We start from the raw sequence: 19,712 nt of genomic DNA on the forward strand, positions 1-19,712 counted from the left end.
CAACAGTTAATTCGGACCCAACATACCCCGTTGCGAGACACGTTAAGTCTGAACACGGTAACAATTTGAATGTATTATCTTATTTTGTTATTGACAGTATACCTACAAATAAAAGAGGTGGTAATAGAGATAAAGCTCTGAGACACTGTAAACTAAATACATTCTAGAACTTGATACTAAGAGCCCCCGAGGTCTGAATATGTGTGAGGACATGTATCATTATTTATGATTGAATATACAATATAAAGTAAGTGGGTGTTTACAGAGGTTTATAACATGGTCCTAAGGAGTAGTTCAGAGCTGGCACTTAGTTTTATATTGTATATAGAGTAGCATTTTTATGTCTCCATTTGGTCGCCAGTGATTGTGTGTATTATCATGAATTTTTTATTTTATGGTTTTATACTATTTATTGGCACTCATTTGCACAGATGTAATTTGCCCTCACAAAATTGTATTTACCTAGCTGCTATGCACGGATCACTTTATGCTTGGATAATATCTGCTGACAAATGTTTCTTAATATGAAGTAACAATCTAACAAGTATCGCTGAGTCTCTCCCCTGAATGGGGTTCCCGGCTGGGATTCCCCAATACTTATTTATATTTAGGCACTTTTTTCACTGATTGCACTTCTTTTTGGCACAACAGCACTTTCAATAGTAGGGTTACTATTCTATATGATTTTTATACATGTGACAAAATAGCTTGATGGTAAAACATTGCGAAATCGACACAGATATATTTGGGATATACACAATAATGTATTAAGCAGTTATAAGAAAAAAAGTTTTTTCATTGCAATGTATTGTTTTGCTTTTAATAATGATCACAATATTTATTGTTTTAGATATTAATTTAGGCAATGATCGTTTTGTTTTTCCCTGAAATATTTCTTTTGCAATGTCAATGTATTTGTACAGATATTATTTACATTACGACCACTACCATAGGAAAGTCGACTATGATTTAGTCTGTTTTCTATGTCAATAGCTATGACTCATGGTCATGTGACATTTGGTAAAAGTGCTCTGATTGGTGGTTCACAATTTAAATGTTATGCACTTACAAACACTTTCATCTGGTGAGCAAGGCAACAGGATCGCCGAAACGCATCAGATCGCGGCACCCCTGATTCACAGAAAAAGAAATAAATAAAAAAAACTCTGCTTTATCCATTACCGGATTTGGTGTCCGCTCTTCTCCTGGGGAGTGCTGGCTAGTGCGGTGCGCTGTGGGAGCGTCAGCGTATATATATATATAGGTGATATTAGCAAAATAAAGGCCACTTTGTAACATGCTGCACACGTTGAAATCACGAGTAAAATAGCAATGTGACCAGCAGTGCAGAGGCGTACATGATTTTTGGCTTATAACTTAGTAAGTACAATTCTGTAATTCATCAATACAAAACCATAATTTAAATTTGAGTCAAATTATTTATGCCATAATATGATCCACAAAATTCATTCTAGTTAGGACCCTACTATATATATATGTAAATACCTAAATCTGATCCCCAGTCATCTGCGTTTCTCTGATTAAACCCTTTTATTATTGTGTGGTTAAATGCGCTACCTCACGTTTTGACATCGGCAGACCTCAGCTTCCTCAACAACACATTACTGGTACGAGCAACAAAAAGATCAGACCAACAAGTCAAAAAAGAGGCAGAACAGTACTTGCGTTGTCAACATGATCCTTCCTTCAACCGTCTGTGTGCAGAGAAAATACAATCACTCATTTGCTAGGGAGAAAAAGATCTGGGCAAATTCACGACTGTGTTTTTTCTGATTCTGATTGAATATGTACCCCTCACAAAATACAAAATTTGACCATGCATTTCATATGAAATAGTTGGCAATTTACGATGTATAAGTTAAAAAGCTTTCGCTTGTGGATAAAAGCATCTTTCCTCTCAGTTATCTCCGCTTTGACTGTCTTTTGTACAGGTAAAAAATGAGTCGAAAGTGACAAAAGGCAACCGCATCACATCAAAGATGGTGCCAGTCCATGACTCACATGCAGCTTTTAAATTTCCCCTTGGGCACTTGACCTGCTGTGACACATGCTGCATTCAACAGAACTGTGTTACACTTTGAAAACCGCATTCACCTGAAATTATGTGTGTGTCGACTGCAGATGGTAGAACAATTACCCGCAAGACCTGTGAACCAACCAATTATGTGTCCGTATAAAATCAGACGACAAGCTCTGCAATCTCATTTAACACCATTTTACTGAAGCTTTTAGTGGAAAGCCGGAGCCAGTTCTCTTGAAAAATAACTGTAGATAAATCACAACTTAATGGAGCAAGTTTTAAAGGATTGAATTTACTGTCGAGCCATCAAATTAAATCCCACTGTTCAGTGGCCCCGTATGAACAAAACGCAATAAATAGTCTTTTGAAAAACTGAATTTCCTACAAATCTTGAACAAAGTGCGGGTATCAAGGGATATAAAAAGAACGTATAACTGTTAGAGCTTTTGCAGGCAATCGCAATTAAAAGCGTGTAATATGTTTTCTACTTCTGCCAAAATGACATAGTATGTTATCAGTTTCCTTTTGAAAAACTAACCGTTTTAAAACTTAAAGTAATGTGTGAGAGCGTATTATTGCTTACTTGTTTCTATAAATTCCTCGCTTCAAGCCAGTAAAACACCTAAAAAATAACATCTCAAAATTATCGTTAAATCAGAAATATCGTGTAACAGAATATTGCTGTCAAGAATATCGTTTATAGGTATATAATATTGTTTTAAATGATCTTGTTTTAATTAATATTGTTTACTTAAATATAGCACTAAAACTATTTTTTTTGTTTATCAGGTATTAGTTACAATGTAAATTTTAGGTGTTTGTATTGGTATTATAATTTTTATTAATTTTGTGTACTATTTTTCTAACAGTGGTGGCTCACACAGGTAATGCTGTGGGCGGTGAAATGGGGGAGGAGCGGTGCTGGATAGGGGGTAGTGGAGTGTGACATACGACGGGAATGTGGAGAGTAAGGAAATAAATAAATAAAAGCACTTACTTGGCGCTTGCGCCGTGTTGGCGATGCATTTGCAATTTATTTAATAATTTATGATGTAGTAGTTGGCTGCTGGGTTTGTAGAACAATATGTAGGAAGTAATTAAAAACATTTATTTAACTTTTTACTGTTAATTAGTTTCGTGTTGCAAATTAAATATTTATTTGATTCATAATGATTAAAATTGTTTATTAGTTAAATAGTTATTCTATGTGTTTATGTTTATTTCTAACGATTAATTATGTTTTACTGTAGTAGCAGGATGTTGGTTTTGATGGGTAATAGGATGGAATGATTTTTAAACTACTAATGTTTTAAGGGAATGTTAACTAAATGCAATTGCTTAATAAATATGCCATTGGTTAATAATTATTGAGAGTGTTTTATGTTTTAATTGCTGAATAAGTTATTATTACTTTCTAAAGTATATTTAAACGTTATGTTTTGTTGGTAATATACATTTTAGTTTGGGTTGTTGGTTTTGTAGGGGAATAGGATGGGAAGTTACTTTTTAAGTACAAATGTTTATTTTATGGCAAAATATCTTTTAAATTAAATGTGTAAATGATGATTTATTATACAAATGTATTTCTTTTCAAAGTGTTTATTTGTTTGAATATTGCAGTGAATGTAAATTTTTACAATTATGGTAGTAGTGTATGTCTTCAGTAGAGTACTGTTTATTTTGTAGGCGAAAAAGGTGGGAAGGCAGCGACGGCTCGTGGAGGGAGTTACGGTGGGGCAGGAGGGCGGGGAGGGGGAGGGGCAGGGCGGAGGTTGCTAAAAACCGGCAAATGGATAATTGCAGGTAAGTAAACAATTTAATTAATAAAACGAATTTCGTAGCTCGCACTGCATTGCATTTTGCGATGCAAGGCGCACTACGAAATTCGTTTTATTAATTAAATTGTTTACTTACCTGCAATTATCCATATGCCGGTTTTTAGCAACCTCCACCCTGCCCCTCCCCCTCCCCACCCTCCTGCCCCACCGTAACTCCCTCCACGAGCCGTCGCTGTGGGAAGGTACAGTAATTATAGTATGTTATTAATTAATTGTCAGCATCGTCTATTTGACTAATTGCTATTTTTTTATGTTGGAAATTTTACATACATTAGATATCTTATTTTATAATTTAATAATAACATTTTTACCTATTTTTCATTTAAAATATTTGTTTTTGTTAAATTAATATTTAAAAGACATTGCTGTAAATATTATGTATGTAATGGCTTTTTTGGTATTTCCTGTCTTGGCGTAGTGGCAGGGAAGCACATTTTATTTATGTAATTTAATTTTATATTTTTCAATTTTTTTAAGCATTTCTAAATTTATTGTTTGTGCTATATAATATGTATTTTTTCATTATAGTAATATTTAATTTATTTACATGATTGGTACACAATGATTACAGGGTAGAATATTATTTATAGTTCTACAAAAGTCTCTACATTGTACTGTTGCATACACTGGAGTGTGAATAGGTAACTGAACACTTCCCTTCTCCTGTGTGGATTGGAGTGGTACACATAAGTCAATTTCACTGGAGTCCAACACGCTCCCTTCTGTTGCTGAGACTGAAGTGAAAATAGTAAATCCAACCCCTCCAGAGACTACCTTTTTGCCTACTGTTGCTTAGATAGGAGTGGGAATAGTAAATCTGACCCCTATGGAGTCCAACTGTTTATCTAACTATTGATTACATTGGACTGGGAATGGCAAACATAGCCCCTCTGAAGTCCAACAATTCACTCACTTTGTATTTAGGAAAGAGAGTTAAATAAATTACATCATGACTGTTAACCTGCATTTCTAGAAGTTTGTTATTGCTATTTATTTTTATTTATTTATTTATTTAGCGACTTGTAAAGCGCCTGGTGACCCGAGGGCATACCCGCGCTATGAGAGATTTGTATCCTGCTGAGAGGGAGAGCGGAGGAGGGCTTATTTGGGAAACAAAAGGGTTTTGAGCTTTTTTCAGAAAATCAGATAGCTGGGCTCCAGTCTGAGGGAACGTGGGAGGGAGTTCCATCCAGTGGACGCTCCCACAGAGAAACGTCGACCTCCGGTGCGCGTCCTCGTAAATTTGGGGATGTTGGCAAGGTGCTCGTTCTCGGACCGTAGAGCTCTGGATGCTTTGTAAGGAGTAACCAGGCCGCTGAGGATCGCAGGTCCCAAACCATTGATCAGTTTATAGGCCGTGCACATGGCTTTAAATTCCACCCTTTGGCGAACTGGGAGCCAGTGCAGAGCTTTGATAGCAGGCTTGGCGGACACTCTGGGGGGTACGTTCATGAGTAGACGGGCTGCTGCGTTCTGGTTTCGTTGCAGTCTCGCCAAGGTAGCTTCCGGCGCTCCCAGATAGACCTTATTGCTATAGTCCAGCCGTGACAATATAAGGCCTTAGACTAGTAATTTCCTGGACACGGGAGGAAGTAAGGGAAGGATTCTGCGGATAGTCCGCATGAGCCCAAGACAGGTCCCTGCAGTTTTGGCCGCTTGTGTCTTCATTGAGAGGTCGGGTTCTAGCCAGACTCCGAGGGTCTTGATTTCGTGTTTCGGGGTGGGGATTTCCCCGAACACGTCTGGCCAGACCGCTGGGGGGATGGTCACCCATTGTTTACCCATGAGCATCACTTCGGTTTTAGAACCGTTTAGTTTTAATGATGATTCACACATCCAACCGTGAATTTCGGTAAGACAGTTTGACAGGTTGTCTGGGTGGTCGTCTAGTTGGGATAGGGAGACGACCAGTTGTGTGTCATCAGCGTAGCTCACTATTTTTATCCCGAATGGTGTTACCACGTCTTCAAAGGGGGCCATATACACGTTAAAAAGCGTGGGGCTCAGGGAAGATCCCTGAGGAACCCCGCTCGTGAGAGGGAGGGTGGACGAGTGGTAGTTACCGTCCCAGACCTGGAACGTGCGTCCGGTGAGGAAGGACTCTATCCAGCTGAGTGCCGTCCCGGTGAGCCCTGCTGTCGCCAACCGATGGAGGAGGACGCGGTGGTTGACTGTGTCGAAGGCTGCGCTGAGATCCAAGAGGATCACTGCCACTGATCCTCCTGAATCTAGAATGCGCCTTGCCTCCTCGATGACGGCAAGAAGGGCGGTATCCGTACCGTGTCCCGGGCGGAACCCGGTTTGGGATTGCCGTAGGATGTTGTTAGTCTCAAGGAATTGGGAGAGTTGGCCATTGACCAGTTTCTCGGTAACCTTGCTAATCCCAGGGAGGAGAGACTAGTTTGCCATATCTGTTGGATCAAGCGGGGGCTTTTTAAGGAGTGCTTTCACCACTGCACTTTTCCAGCTGTCGGGGACCAATCCTTGTACGAGTGAGCAGTTAATGAGCTCCGTGAGCGTGGGTGTGATAACGGGGGCTACGTTTTTGAGAAATCTCATGGGTGCAGGGTCCAAAGGAGACCCACTTTTTATTTTATTCAAGGTTACTTCCACCTCGTTAGGCGTTACTGGCCTAAATGTCGCAAGTTGGGGGCGTGTTCCAGTCTGACAAGGGGACGGAATGTTGTTCCTGTGGTTGGGGGGACTAGGAAGGGGGAGGGATGTTAGGATGCGGGCGATTTTGTCGTTGAAATATGTGGCTAGATAATTGCTTCTGTCTACCTGGGGGGTGGTGGAGGAGGGGGAGATAGGTACTTTCAATAGCTCCTTCACGATAAGGTAGGATTCCCTACAGGAATTTAAAGCTTCCTTTATCCGAGTATCGTAGTGGGAAGCTTTGGAGCGCTTAATAGCAGTTTTATAAAGTTTAACTGAAGTGTGATAGGCCTCTTTGCTGGCGTTCTGCCAGTCTTTTCTCCAAAGCCGTTCGGCTCTCTTACAGGTTTTGCGGAGCTGACGAAGTTCCGGGGTGTACCACGGGGCGGAGCCAGTTTTGTTGGTTTTGTCTTCTCGCGTTCTGAGTGGGAGCACGGAGTCAAGGGAGGTCGTGATCCACTTTCTAAAATTGCTATCGGCGTTGGCCGGGTCTTCTTCATGGGCCGGGGTAGTTGATGTTAGGGTCTTGGCCCATTCTTCAGTGGGGAGTTTGGACCAGGTCCTGTCTCTGGTGTAGGTAGGCAGTTTTTGAGGTTTCCTAAGAGTTCCTGGGAGTTGGAATGGGACCAGGAAGTGATCCGTCCAGGGTAGGGGGAGGGAATCTCTCGCTTGCATCGTGGGGGTGCTGGTGAACACTGGGTCCAACAGGTTGCCTTTGATGTGAGTGGCTCCTGAGTTGAGGAGACGGATGTCCAGGGCCGCTAGTTCAGTGATCAGGTCGGCTGCTTCAGAGTCTGAGGGGTCGTTGAAGTGAATGTTCAAGTCTCCCTGTTTTTGGAGATTCTGATTGTGGCCTCACAGAAAAGAAAACTGGGTAGTTCGTATGTTCTGAAGAAAGGGAATAGAGGAATCTTGGTGAGTGAAAGAAAGGTACTGCATATATATATAGAGACAAACAGGGTCATAGAGTATATGAGTGATTGTGTGTTTTGTCATCCCCCCTACAGCCTTGAAGGTATACTAGACCCAGCCCAGAGAGTAACACAAGTCCCTGCGAAAGAAGGAGGGAACACACCTTCATCCTCTTTCCCTTTTTTCAGAACATACGAACTACCCAGTTTTCTTTTCTGTGAGGCCACAATCAGAATCTCCAAAAACAGGCTGGCTCAGGAGACTTAGAACAAACACGATGATCTCCACAGTACTAGCCTCTGTTACAAAAGGCACTTCACTCTTCTTCTTATTTCCAAGTATTGTTAGTCTCACAATACGGGAACTAAAATATCCAAATACCAGATTCAGGGTCTCTGGCACAAAATGTTAATGGAGGTTTCCTTCTCCCAAGCCCAAGTCTATTGAAAATAAAGAACAAAGAACAGGCGGTAAACTTCTGTCCCGGCTTCTGCCCAAAACAAAAACCTCTCTAATCTAACTAAGCGTTTATTCAATGAACGTGTCCAAACTCCGGTCGTGTGAATGAAAGTGACACGCTTTGTTTTCTCTCGCGTGTAAAGTAAAAGCGGCTCGCGCTTTCCTTTCCAAACAGCGGATACAGTTACAGAAGGGAAGAAACAATGTATCCAAGGTTCTCCAAACTCCGGTCGTGTGAATGAAAGTGACACGCTTTGTTTTCTCTCGCGTGTAAAGTAAAAGCGGCTCGCGCTTTCCTTTCCAAACAGCGGATACAATTACAGAAAGGAAGAAACAATGTATCCAAGGTGCACAGATTTAACGGCAAGGAGAGGAAAAGCGCGCCCGCGCTTTTCTCACAAGAAACAGGCACAAGGGGATAACGATACCAGCAGTTCTTCAATTCACTCGGCCCCCAATACAACAGGCTTCCAGAAAACGATGATTCTTCACGCTGGGATCCGGCGGGGAACACCATCCGCCCTTCCTAGGCTTCAACAGGTTGATTGACAAGCACTTTCCCCTTGGAAAGGAAGTGCTTATATCCCACTAGGAAATCCCAGGGCAGTCTGGGACTTGTAGTTACCATGACTCTTCCTGTTTTCACTGCATACCTGGAATACTGTCCTCGTGATTTCAAAATCGCCACAGCGGGGGAGAGACTGAATGAGAAAACCCGGTGGGGTGGCTGACACTATGTCAGAGTCGGAGTGTGGGGTGAGCCACGTTTCCGTCAGGAAGAGGATGTCAATCTCATGGTCTTCTATTAGGTGGTTGATTAGTGTCGCATGTTTGGGGAGAGAGCGGCCATTCAGCGAGGCAAGTTTGAGGGCTGCAGGCTTGGCAGCTCGTGTAAGGAGTTTGAGCTGGGCTGGCTGGCAGTGAATACAGCTGGTAAAAGGTCCATTCATGTCGTGAATATATTCACATGATGAGGCGATGGGAGGTCTGAGACTTAGAAGGTCCCGACGGGAGTAGGTTACCTTAGTGACAGCTCTGTCCACCAGGGGGTCTGGCCCTAGGCCCGGTCGTGCGTGGACGGGCGCAGACGGGCTTGCCTTAGGCGCGCCTTCGGCGCGCAAACGGCGCTCCCGCTGCGCTCATCCGCTGCGCTCATCCGCTGCGCTCGTCCGCTGCGCTGGTATGGCCGGCACATTTGTAGTCGGTGATATGGGCGTGGCCTCGCAGTGGCCGTGGCTTCCGCCTTCTGACCGCGCTGGCGGTGTGGGCGTTTCCCTGCAACAGCGCTGGGGTCGCTGTGTCAGGGGTGGTCTGGGAGGGCTGTGAAAGCGCGAACAACACAGCGCTTCTGTGCAGGTGAGCTCAGTGGTATTAAAATCCAAACACAAGAAAAATAGACAATTTTTAAAATCAATTGTGGGCACAGTCCTCCGGCTTCCGCCTCAGAGGATAACAAATAAACAATAGTGCGACGCGCTTGTTTTCAGCGTTTTGTAGTCTCAGGTGGGCGTGGCTTCCGCCTTCTGACCGCGCTGGCGGTGTGGGCGTTTCCCTGCAACAGCGCTGGGGTCGCTGTGTCAGGGGTGGTCTGGGAGGGCTGTGAAAGCGCGAACAACACAGCGCTTCTGTGCAGGTGAGCTCAGTGGTATTAAAATCCAAACACAAGGAAAAATAGACAATTTTTAAAATCAATTGTGGGCACAGTCCTCCGGCTTCCGCCTCAGAGGATAACAAATAAACAATAGTGCGACGCGCTTGTTTTCAGCGTTTTGTAGTCTCAGGTGGGCGTGGCCTCGCAGTGGGCGTGGCTTCCGCCTTCTGACCGCGCTGACGGTGTGGGCGTTTCCCTGCAACAGCGCTGGGGTCGCTGTGTCAGGGGTGGTCTGGGAGGGCTGTGAAAGCGCGAACAACACAGCGCTTCTGTGCAGGTGAGCTCAGTGGTATTAAAATCCAAACACAAGGAAAAATAGACAATTTTTAAAATCAATTGTGGGCACAGTCCTCCGGCTTCCGCCTCAGAGGATAACAAATAAACAATAGTGCGACGCGCTTGTTTTCAGCGTTTTGTAGTCTCAGGTGGGCGTGGCCTCGCAGTGGGCGTGGCTTCCGCCTTCTGACCGCGCTGGCGGTGTGGGCGTTTCCCTGCAACAGCGCTGGGGTTGCTGTGTCAGGGGTGGTCTGGGAGGGCTGTGAAAGCGCGAACAACACAGCGCTTCTGTGCAGGTGAGCTCAGTGGTATTAAAATCCAAACACAAGGAAAAATAGACAATTTTTAAAATCAATTGTGGGCACAGTCCTCCGGCTTCCGCCTCAGAGGATAACAAATAAACAATAGTGCGACGCGCTTGTTTTCAGCGTTTTGTAGTCTCAGGTGGGCGTGGCCTCGCAGTGGGCGTGGCTTCCACCTTCTGACCGCGCTGGCGGTGTGGGCGTTTCCCTGCAACAGCGCTGGGGTCGCTGTGTCAGGGGTGGTCTGGGAGGGCTGTGAAAGCGCGAACAACGCAGCGCTTCTGTGCAGGTGAGCTCAGTGGTATTAAAATCCAAACACAAGGAAAAATAGACAATTTTTTAAATCGATTGTGGGCACAGTCCTCCTGCTTCCGCCTCAGAGGATAACAAATAAACAATAGTGCGACGCGCTTGTTTTCAGCGTTTTGTAGTCTCAGGTGGGCGTGGCCTCACAGTGGGCGTGGCTTCCGCCTTCTGACCGCGCTGGCGGTGTGGGCGTTTCCCTGCAACAGCGCTGGGGTCGCTGTGTCAGGGGTGGTCTGGGAGGGCTGTGAAAGCGCGAACAACACAGCGCTTCTGTGCAGGTGAGCTCAGTGGTATTAAAATCCAAACACAAGGAAAAATAGACAATTTTTAAAATCAATTGTGGGCACAGTCCTCCGGCTTCCGCCTCAGAGGATAACAAATAAACAATAGTGCGACGCGCTTGTTTTCAGCGTTTTGTAGTCTCAGGTGGGCGTGGCCTCGCAGTGGGCGTGGCTTCCGCCTTCTGACCGCGCTGGCGGTGTGGGCGTTTCCCTGCAACAGCGCTGGGGTCGCTGTGTCAGGGGTGGTCTGGGAGGGCTGTGAAAGCGCGAACAACACAGCGCTTCTGTGCAGGTGAGCTCAGTGGTATTAAAATCCAAACACAAGGAAAAATAGACAATTTTTAAAATCAATTTTGGGCACAGTCCTCCGGCTTCCGCCTCAGAGGATAACAAATAAACAATAGTGCGACGCGCTTGTTTTCAGAGTTTTGTAGTCTCAGGTGGGCGTGGCCTCGCAGTGGGCGTGGCTTCCGCCTTCTGACCGCGCTGGCGGTGTGGGCGTTTCCCTGCAACAGCGCTGGGGTCGCTGTGTCAGGGGTGGTCTGGGAGGGCTGTGAAAGCGCGAACAACACAGCGCTTCTGTGCAGGTGAGGTCAGTGGTATTAAAATCCAAACACAAGGAAAAATAGACAATTTTTAAAATCAATTGTGGGCACAGTCCTCCGGCTTCCGCCTCAGAGGATAACAAATAAACAATGATTAATCTATGTTAATATTCTATATATGTTTTAAATATTTCTATGGTTTATATTCTTTTTATAAAACTGTGTTCAAAATTACTATTTTTAAATGTATTATATTTATGTATAGTTTAGTAAATTGTTGTATCTTTATTCAATGCTCCTTTTGGTTTTGTTTCATGTATAATAATACTGACCTTTTAAATGTTTTTCCCTTCATATTGAAAGTTCTCTGCAACAACTATGTTGGACATCACACTTTTTGCAGGGTCACCCCTTTTGCCTTCTGCTGTTGAACACATCTTTTGTTAGCATTAGGACTCTGTGCACCTTATCACTGCTAACCAGTGTTAAAGTGCTTATGTCCTATCTCTAAATCATGGTAAAATTGGCCTACACCTGATTGGTACATGTAATTTCACCATTGCTCTGTTTTTGGACACTTCCAGCCCCAGCAACCAGTGCACCAGGAGGCACTTGAGTAGAGGCAGGGGGGAGGAGCCCCTCGTCGTGCTTTAAATTCACCTCCATTCCACCGCAGCAATGGATTACCTTTGCCCTTATTTTGGGGATTCTAGTCACTGCAACTGGTGTGCCAGTAGGAGCTTAAGCAGAGGCAAGGGGGAGAAGCCCACATTGTGGTTTAAAAATGCAAACACTGTTCTGCAGCACAGAATGCATGCAGGCCCGTCTGTGCCGTTCAGAGCCTGGAAGAGGCTGGGCCACCTCATCTGTGATCTTCTATTTAGTAAGTTAACATGCAGTAACTTCCTTTTGCTGTAATTTCTACCATTCCGCACTTCTTCATCTGTTTTGCACTTTTGTCTGTTTCATGTGTGATCACTTCAAAATGGGGAAGAGAAAATCTACCACTGCAAGGGAGAATCCGAGCATAGGCACCATAGTCTCATCCTTAACAAATGCTATGGGAGTACTTGAGAAGGAGATTGGCTCTGTGGAAGAGCAGCTACATACTGCTATGAAATCTGCATCTGAAAATGGCAGCAGGACATAGCTTAGCAGTCTTTCTGAAACCAGTGGGAGCCCTAATACTCCCTTACCACAGCTAGGCACTCGGGGGAGAAACCAGTATATAGGAATCCTGACGGATGAATTAACCATCCTAATTGCTTTGCTTGATGATGTACTGGTTGTTTTTATTCCACCGGATTCATACTTCTCATCCCCCTGCCCAAAAAGAAGCTCCTGCATTGCAGGAAAGGTAAAGCTGTTCAGGATGCTTGTGCGATGACTGAGGCAGGGCCTGGGAGGATGGCGATAGACATTGTTGGTAAGATCACACACATAAAGAATAAACTAGCAAATTTGATCTCCACGGTAATGAGCAGGAAAAACTCATATGAGGTGCATATTTTGGGCATGAATGACAACATCCACCATGCCAGGTCTTTGACTAAGGATGTAAGCACAGATACAAATGATGATGTTAGTTGTGTCATTGCTCAAATGGATTTTCCAGCTTCCTCTTGGCTCCCCTTGCATTCTCAGGGGCCTCAATAATGTACAGCCCGGGGCCCCAGCAGTGGGGGGGCTAGCTACAAGGCAGCTCAAAGTTGAAATAGTGCCCACAAAAGAGGTCTTATTTTAAGAACCACCTCCTCTGGACCTTCAAACTTTACAGCTACCTCACAGGCCCCTCCGTTTGCACAAGTTCTTAAAGGTGTTCATCCACTGAACCAGGGCCTGACTGGCTACCAGGCGTTTTGGAATTCTGCTGAGCTGGGGGCTGATTTCGTTGATGAGGACCTGCATGTGCTGAACGAAAGTTGTTTTGCTTTGTTTATTTCAAAGCACACGCAGGTCTCCATCAACTAAATCACCCCCACCGCAGTGAAATCAGCCCCCAGCTCGGCAGCATTCAAAAAGCCCGGTAGTCAGTCCAGCCCTGCACTGAACCCAGGTAACCATAAAAACTAAGACCTGTTGCTAAATATGGTTGTGCACTGCCTTAATATAAAGGCGGAAAGCTCATGGTAAATACATATGTGATGACCGATGTCCTCAGTGTCTCCAGGATTGGCAACCTTCCACAATCAGACAGCAATGACTTCCTTGTTGTCAAATTTAGGAGCAGAGCTATAGTTAAGCAAATCCTGGACACACTTAGCATTGAAGTACACAGATATTCAGCCATTAATGTCCAACCATTGGGCTCCTTCTATAGACCAGTTAACAACCCTCTCTGGCCACGAAAAAGTACCATCAACTGTGTCAGCTTAATGAATAGATTTTCACCACAAACAGAGCTAGGTCAACTGGATTGACTCGGACACAAGCCTGTCGACCCCAAGTACCATACAGAAATAGCCCTACTATTCAAACTGATGGAAGCATTGATATGAAGGACTCTAGCAGCAAAGGCAGTGAAGGAATACGATTTGCAACAAGGATGTTAGCAGTCCTTGGTGCAAAAGTGGCCAATCTGGACTGGTTGGAAACTAATGAACCCTATGCAGTTTTTTGCTTTCAGGAGACCTGGCTTACAGAACCTCTGTCTATTGATGGTTTGTAACCTATCAGTCTCATGCAATCCCCGGCTTTATGGGTAGGGCCAAAGGTGGCCTGGTGACACTGGTGGCCCTAGCTTTTCCAGGGTGGATTATGTGGACCAATCTGACCTCATCACACTATCAGATTGTCTCTCTTAAGTGAAAGAGAGCATACATGCTAGTTGTGAACTTTTATAATAATGCTTTTGATGTTAATGATTGTGCCATAGTGAAATCCTTGCAAGAGGATATTGAGCAGAGTCTGGGCAAACCCAAGGGTAGCTCTGTGGTTGTGTGGTGATGTGGACTTTAAAAATGTTTTCAGAAATGTCTTGTGGTTTGATGGACACATAAAGAGTGCCCATAACCCAGCTTAGCCATAACATCTATGGAATTTGATTGCTTTTGTTAATAACAAGGTATAATTTAGTGTTTGTGTTTGACTCTAATAGCTGCATAGTTCTTACTCTAACTTTTGTTGGGCATGGCTATCCAAGCTTAATTAATATCATTCTACTATCACTTAACCTGAGGTGGTGGGTCGGAGACTATTTGGTCTTGGATTCTCAATTGAACAACCACCAGATTGTTACTGTCTCAATAAGAAATACTTACTTTGAAGAGCCACATGTGGTGTCTCTTACAAGGGTTTTGTTTTACTCATCCAAAAAGGGCGTTATTATGGGCTGGGGAGAGTAGACGAAGATCTGTTTCTCTCAAATCTAACAGCTGCAACATGGTGTAACTTAACCAAATGCCTGGAGGTGAGTAAGGGGGGCTTGAGATAATCGGCAGCTTCAATAGAATATGTGAGACTGCTCATGCAATGTTCAAAGTCACAGTAAACACAGAATAGAGGTGTGAGATTGTTTGATACAAAGTGCACTAAACCCCATAACCAGTTCTTGCTGGCACTTAAAGCTGTGGCAAGGGATCCAGAGTGGGTTAGCTGGTGCAGGAAGAGGTATAAGGCTGCTATAATCACCTGGAAGAGGACATTAAGGGGGAGGGCCACTATGATTTGGTTAAAGCTTGTGAGGCCAGAGATAGAAAAGTCTTCTGGCAAACAGTTAAGCAGAATTTCCTAGAGAGGGCCAATGACACTGGGATTGACACAGTGATTCCCCAGAGCCCTGGGTTGAGCATTTCTTCTGACATTACTCTGTCACTGACTCCACTATTTGTAATGTTCTGAACATGGCCTGGACTCCTACACTTGTACCTTTAACTGCTCTTGTGCAACACCTCTACACCCTTGAGAGGAGTATCTAATGTGGTAGAAGCTATTATAAAGCGCCCCACCGCAAAAGTCCCAAACCTGGATGGATTCTAGCAGATCTTTTCAAGAGAAATCTTCCTCTCCACGGTCCCCTCCTGAAAAATGTTCTCAAGGAGCCCTCAGTTATCGGCCCACTCAAGGCCTGGTCCCCTGTGTCAATTGTCCCAATCATCAAATAAGGATCCAGGGGGAACACAAAGTGCTATCACCCGATTTATTTAATCAATTTCACTTCTAAAATAATGGGCAGGATCCTGCTGGAGTGCATGAGAACCTGGGCAACTGAAAGAATGTGCTCTCGGATTTCTAATTTGGGTTTCATGTTGGTCTTGGGACAGTAGAGCAATGCCTCAATCTTTACCTAATAATCAATAAATATTCAATCTTTATTTTGGTCCAATTGGACCATGAAAGATGCATACAAATAAACATTACATACAATTACCATTTATGTAATTTGTGCTTTTACAGAAATTTCAGAGAACTTTGGAAATCGTTACGTTAAAATCCAATTTAAATAAGCTAAAAACTAAAAAGGCATAACTACTTAAAATCAAACATTTTAAAATATTTTGATTTTCCTTATTACAGAACTTCACCCTTAATACATAAACGTGATTAATATAGAATTGATTAATTACAACAATCTTCCATCAATTTTACATATAGGTTATTAGACCATGTCTCAAATTCCATTATAGTTTCAGCCCCCTCTTTTTGCGTATAAAATGAATTGCCATTAAAAATCTACTGACACCAAAAACTATCATCAGCCTGGTGTCAGTCTTAAGAATCCTTTCAGCTTCTTGATAGTTACGTACTCCTAAATTACGACAAAGTGGTAGGATCCATTTTTTTCTAGCAGTTTCATAAAATAGGCAAAAAACAGGATATGAGCTACATCTTCCTTTGAATTACTTGTGCATAAAGTGCATAAATCACCTGTCTTTTCCTTACACAAGCTTGTCCACCTTGCAACAGTCTGATTTTTTCTCAGTATTCCGTACCTCAGCTTCAAAAACAAAGTTTTTGCCAAGGGTTGCTGAACCTCATCTAAGAATTGTTCAAAGTAGGCAGTATCTTTAAAAACAAGGAAGTTGTTTGTCAAAGATCCTCCTGATTGGTCATTAGAAATACTACTATAAATGTATGCCCAAAATGAACTTTTAAGTAATTTTCAAGAATCTTTAGTCAATGTTGACGGTTCTTCCCAGAATTGTGGCAAACCAATTCTTTTTAACCAGTTGCGCACAAGTTTCAGCCAAATATTTGTGGTGTTACAATCTATTCTCATGATTTCTAAAAGACCATTTTTATAATCCTCTAACTCTGGTGTAGACAAGAGTCTTACCCACAAGGATAATTGTCGTAGAATAGCATATTGGTCAGTGCGCTTCATGTTTAGATCTAATATTAATGGTAAAAATGGAGTACCAATTGGCAATCTCAAAATCGCTCTAAAGAATTTATTTTCACTTATAGCAACAGAACTCTTGCACACGAGCCCCCATATTTCCGCCTCATACAAGGCTGCAGATTGGGACTTAATTTTAAAAACCTCAAGCTCCGGGGGCACTGCCTTACTAATGCTCACTCCATGTTTTTTTACAATGGGCAATATATTATGCTTTAATATCAACTTACTTTTTCTAATTGGGTATTACACGTCAACTTTGAATCTAGTGAGACACCCAAGTACGTAAAATTATGTACTGCCTCTATTTTCTCGTTGTTTAACAAACGATTACCCCTAAAATTTGTGTGAGGATTAATGGCCAATAAATATACTATAGTGAAGTAAGGTAAATATGTATGCAACCTTTTTGGATCTGAGCTCCGCCTTTGGCTCCGCAAATAGATTGTTACTCTGGGCAATCATGATGGAGTTGGGGGTCGAGCCCAGTATCATACATTTTTTGAGAGAACTCCACCTAGATGTAACCGTAAGCAGCAAGTATGGTGCAGCAAGCGAAGTAACAGACAGCTTGAAACTCAATCAAGGAGTGCGCCAAGGGTGCTTACTTCTGCCTCTTCTCTTTATAAGTTAATGACCTGGGAAACATCTACAGAAATTTAGCCCCAACCTGTGGTCGGCTAAGGTAAAATAACGGCCTTAATTTATGCTGATGACATTGTCTTAGTGGCGCAATCTGCCATGGAAATGCAGCATGTATTCAATCAGTTTTGTATGTTCATTAGCAGCTTGGATCTAATTGACAATCAATCTAAAACACATATAATGATTTTGGATCTCGAATGAGAGATAATATGTCCTTCTTTGCTAAAGGCACCAAAAATTAGTAAGATTCCGTCTCACTCATTTTTGGGAATATTATTTAATTTCAAAATAGCTTAGGGCCCTTTGAAAGCAGGCAGCGCAACTCAGCCACGTTAGCAAGAAGCACTGAAGCAGTTTTGGGGTTTGCAGCAAGAATACATAGGAACCTAAAATGTATACAGCTAAGTGCTGTCCGGCCACCACTTATGGGGCTGGCATTTGGAGTTATTGTGTGTTATGGGTAAAAATCTGGTCCAAGGAAGAAGCTGTATTGAACAGTGCAATCTGAGCTCCAATTGCATTTCAAAGCATTTTGCCTCCTGCACAGCTCTTACATCACCTAGTCTTTTGTCACTTGACACTTCTTGAAACCTTGACAGTGAAAGGGGAGGCCTTTCCAGAAGGATGTGTGCGGGTAGTATGGGAACCCCCCCCACTTCAAAGGCCGGAACCAGGTATAAATATTGGACCTCCAGATCCACTATTCAGTACGCTCCTGGATCTGGGCACATTACAGAATAATGACTGCCTTGGCCCTATGGGGACCGCTCTGCTGCTGCCAAAGGACTGTCCTGCTGCTTCCAGACAGCCTTGGCCCCCAAAGGGCTGCCCTGCTGCTTCAAGACTACCCTGCTATCTGAGAAGGAAGATTAAACCTGATCCTTTTATCAGAAGCTGTCTGATTCAAATGCTAGTAGCTGATCTCCTGTCTGAGCTACAGGGACACAACAAGCTCCAGCTGACCTGCTGCACAGGACCTGCAATTGCACCTTCCTGGACCTGCAACTGGGCCTGTAGGTCTCTGCGAACGTGAGGTCCTGATTCCCAAGATGTGCCTCCCCAGATCTTGAAATCTTGGTTGAGATAGGTTGAACTCCTGCTCTGAAAGAAGTTGAAATTCTGATGCTTTGGCCTTTTCTCGACAGCAAACTGACCTGTTTGTGTTGAGACTATGCCGCCCATGATGACCACCAAAATGAATCTCCAGTGAACCTGACTCTAGGTGCTACAGTGATTGACTGTGACAAACTGGCAATGTGAGATCACACTTCACAGTATCAGAATTACACCCTGCGCTGACCGCCAATGTAAAGCTCCTGCAACGATCATATACAACACCCAACCATCTGTTTGCTCTAGAGTGATGAGATTCTTCACCACCCAACCTGCTCTTTGCTGCTTCCTCTAGTGCGAAGGGAACGATTCACACCTAAGTTTGAGAAAGTAACTTTTTCAGCTGGACTAACTTGGTCCCTGTATCTGGCCTGAGCTCCTTCACAGTCTGCCTGAACTTGTGACTGTTCGCTGGTCTAGCATGACCTGATGACCTTGACTGGTGGTTTGTGCTTTTGGTACTATAGCTGCCTAAAATTTTAAAATTGCATATCTCCCATTCTCCTAATTTATTTTTTTGTCATTTTGGTCTCATTTTATTAAATAACATGCATCCTATTTTTTTTAATTGGTTTGCGATTTTTCTTGTGCTGTGTTTTCACTTTTATACTGTATGTGTGCTGCAAAAATACTTTACTCTTGGCCTCCAGGTTAAACCTGACAGCTTTGTGCCAGGATACCAGTGAGTTAAGCACATGTTAATTTAGTGTGTTTTATAGTTCAGCCTTACAAAGATTGTGGTTGTTGCTTAAGCAGGGCTTCCACCTCCCTTGACCCACAACCTAATTTCTTACAACATATACACAGATTTTCCATGGTAGCAAAAAGAAACCGCAAGGAAGACAATTTCTGCTTGTGGATCTATTTTTCAGCTGCATTTTGGTCCAAGTATTTTTTTAAATTATAAATGAGCTCCTTTTTCGAGTGTCTCGGTGACCATTCATAAAAAACACTCTAATCTCAGTAAATTGTATTCTAGTATTTCATGCATCGATATCATTATAGATTAATCAGTAAAGCATAATTCATAAACGTTTGTGGCATGAAAAGTCTGTCTAGCTACATGCAAATTATGTCACTTGATATTATATCATCTGATATAATTCATGCTACACCATCAGCTTTATTTTTGAGGCTAGGGGCATTTCCTGTACTATGCTGTGATTTCATTACCAAATATAGTACAGCTACTCTGAAAACTATTTTTTTTTTGAAAACCTTTATTGTGCAAGCAGAAGCGTACAAATACGGGCCTACAACCAGTCAGGCCGGCCACAAAACATTACGGACGCACAAAATCAGGATAGGAATTCTCCAGCAGTTCCCCAGCATTCTATGAACAATCATTAA

This window comes from Lissotriton vulgaris, chromosome 3_1, assembly GCF_964263255.1.
Source record: "Lissotriton vulgaris chromosome 3_1, aLisVul1.2, whole genome shotgun sequence".
Taxonomy (NCBI): Eukaryota; Metazoa; Chordata; class Amphibia; order Caudata; family Salamandridae; genus Lissotriton; species Lissotriton vulgaris.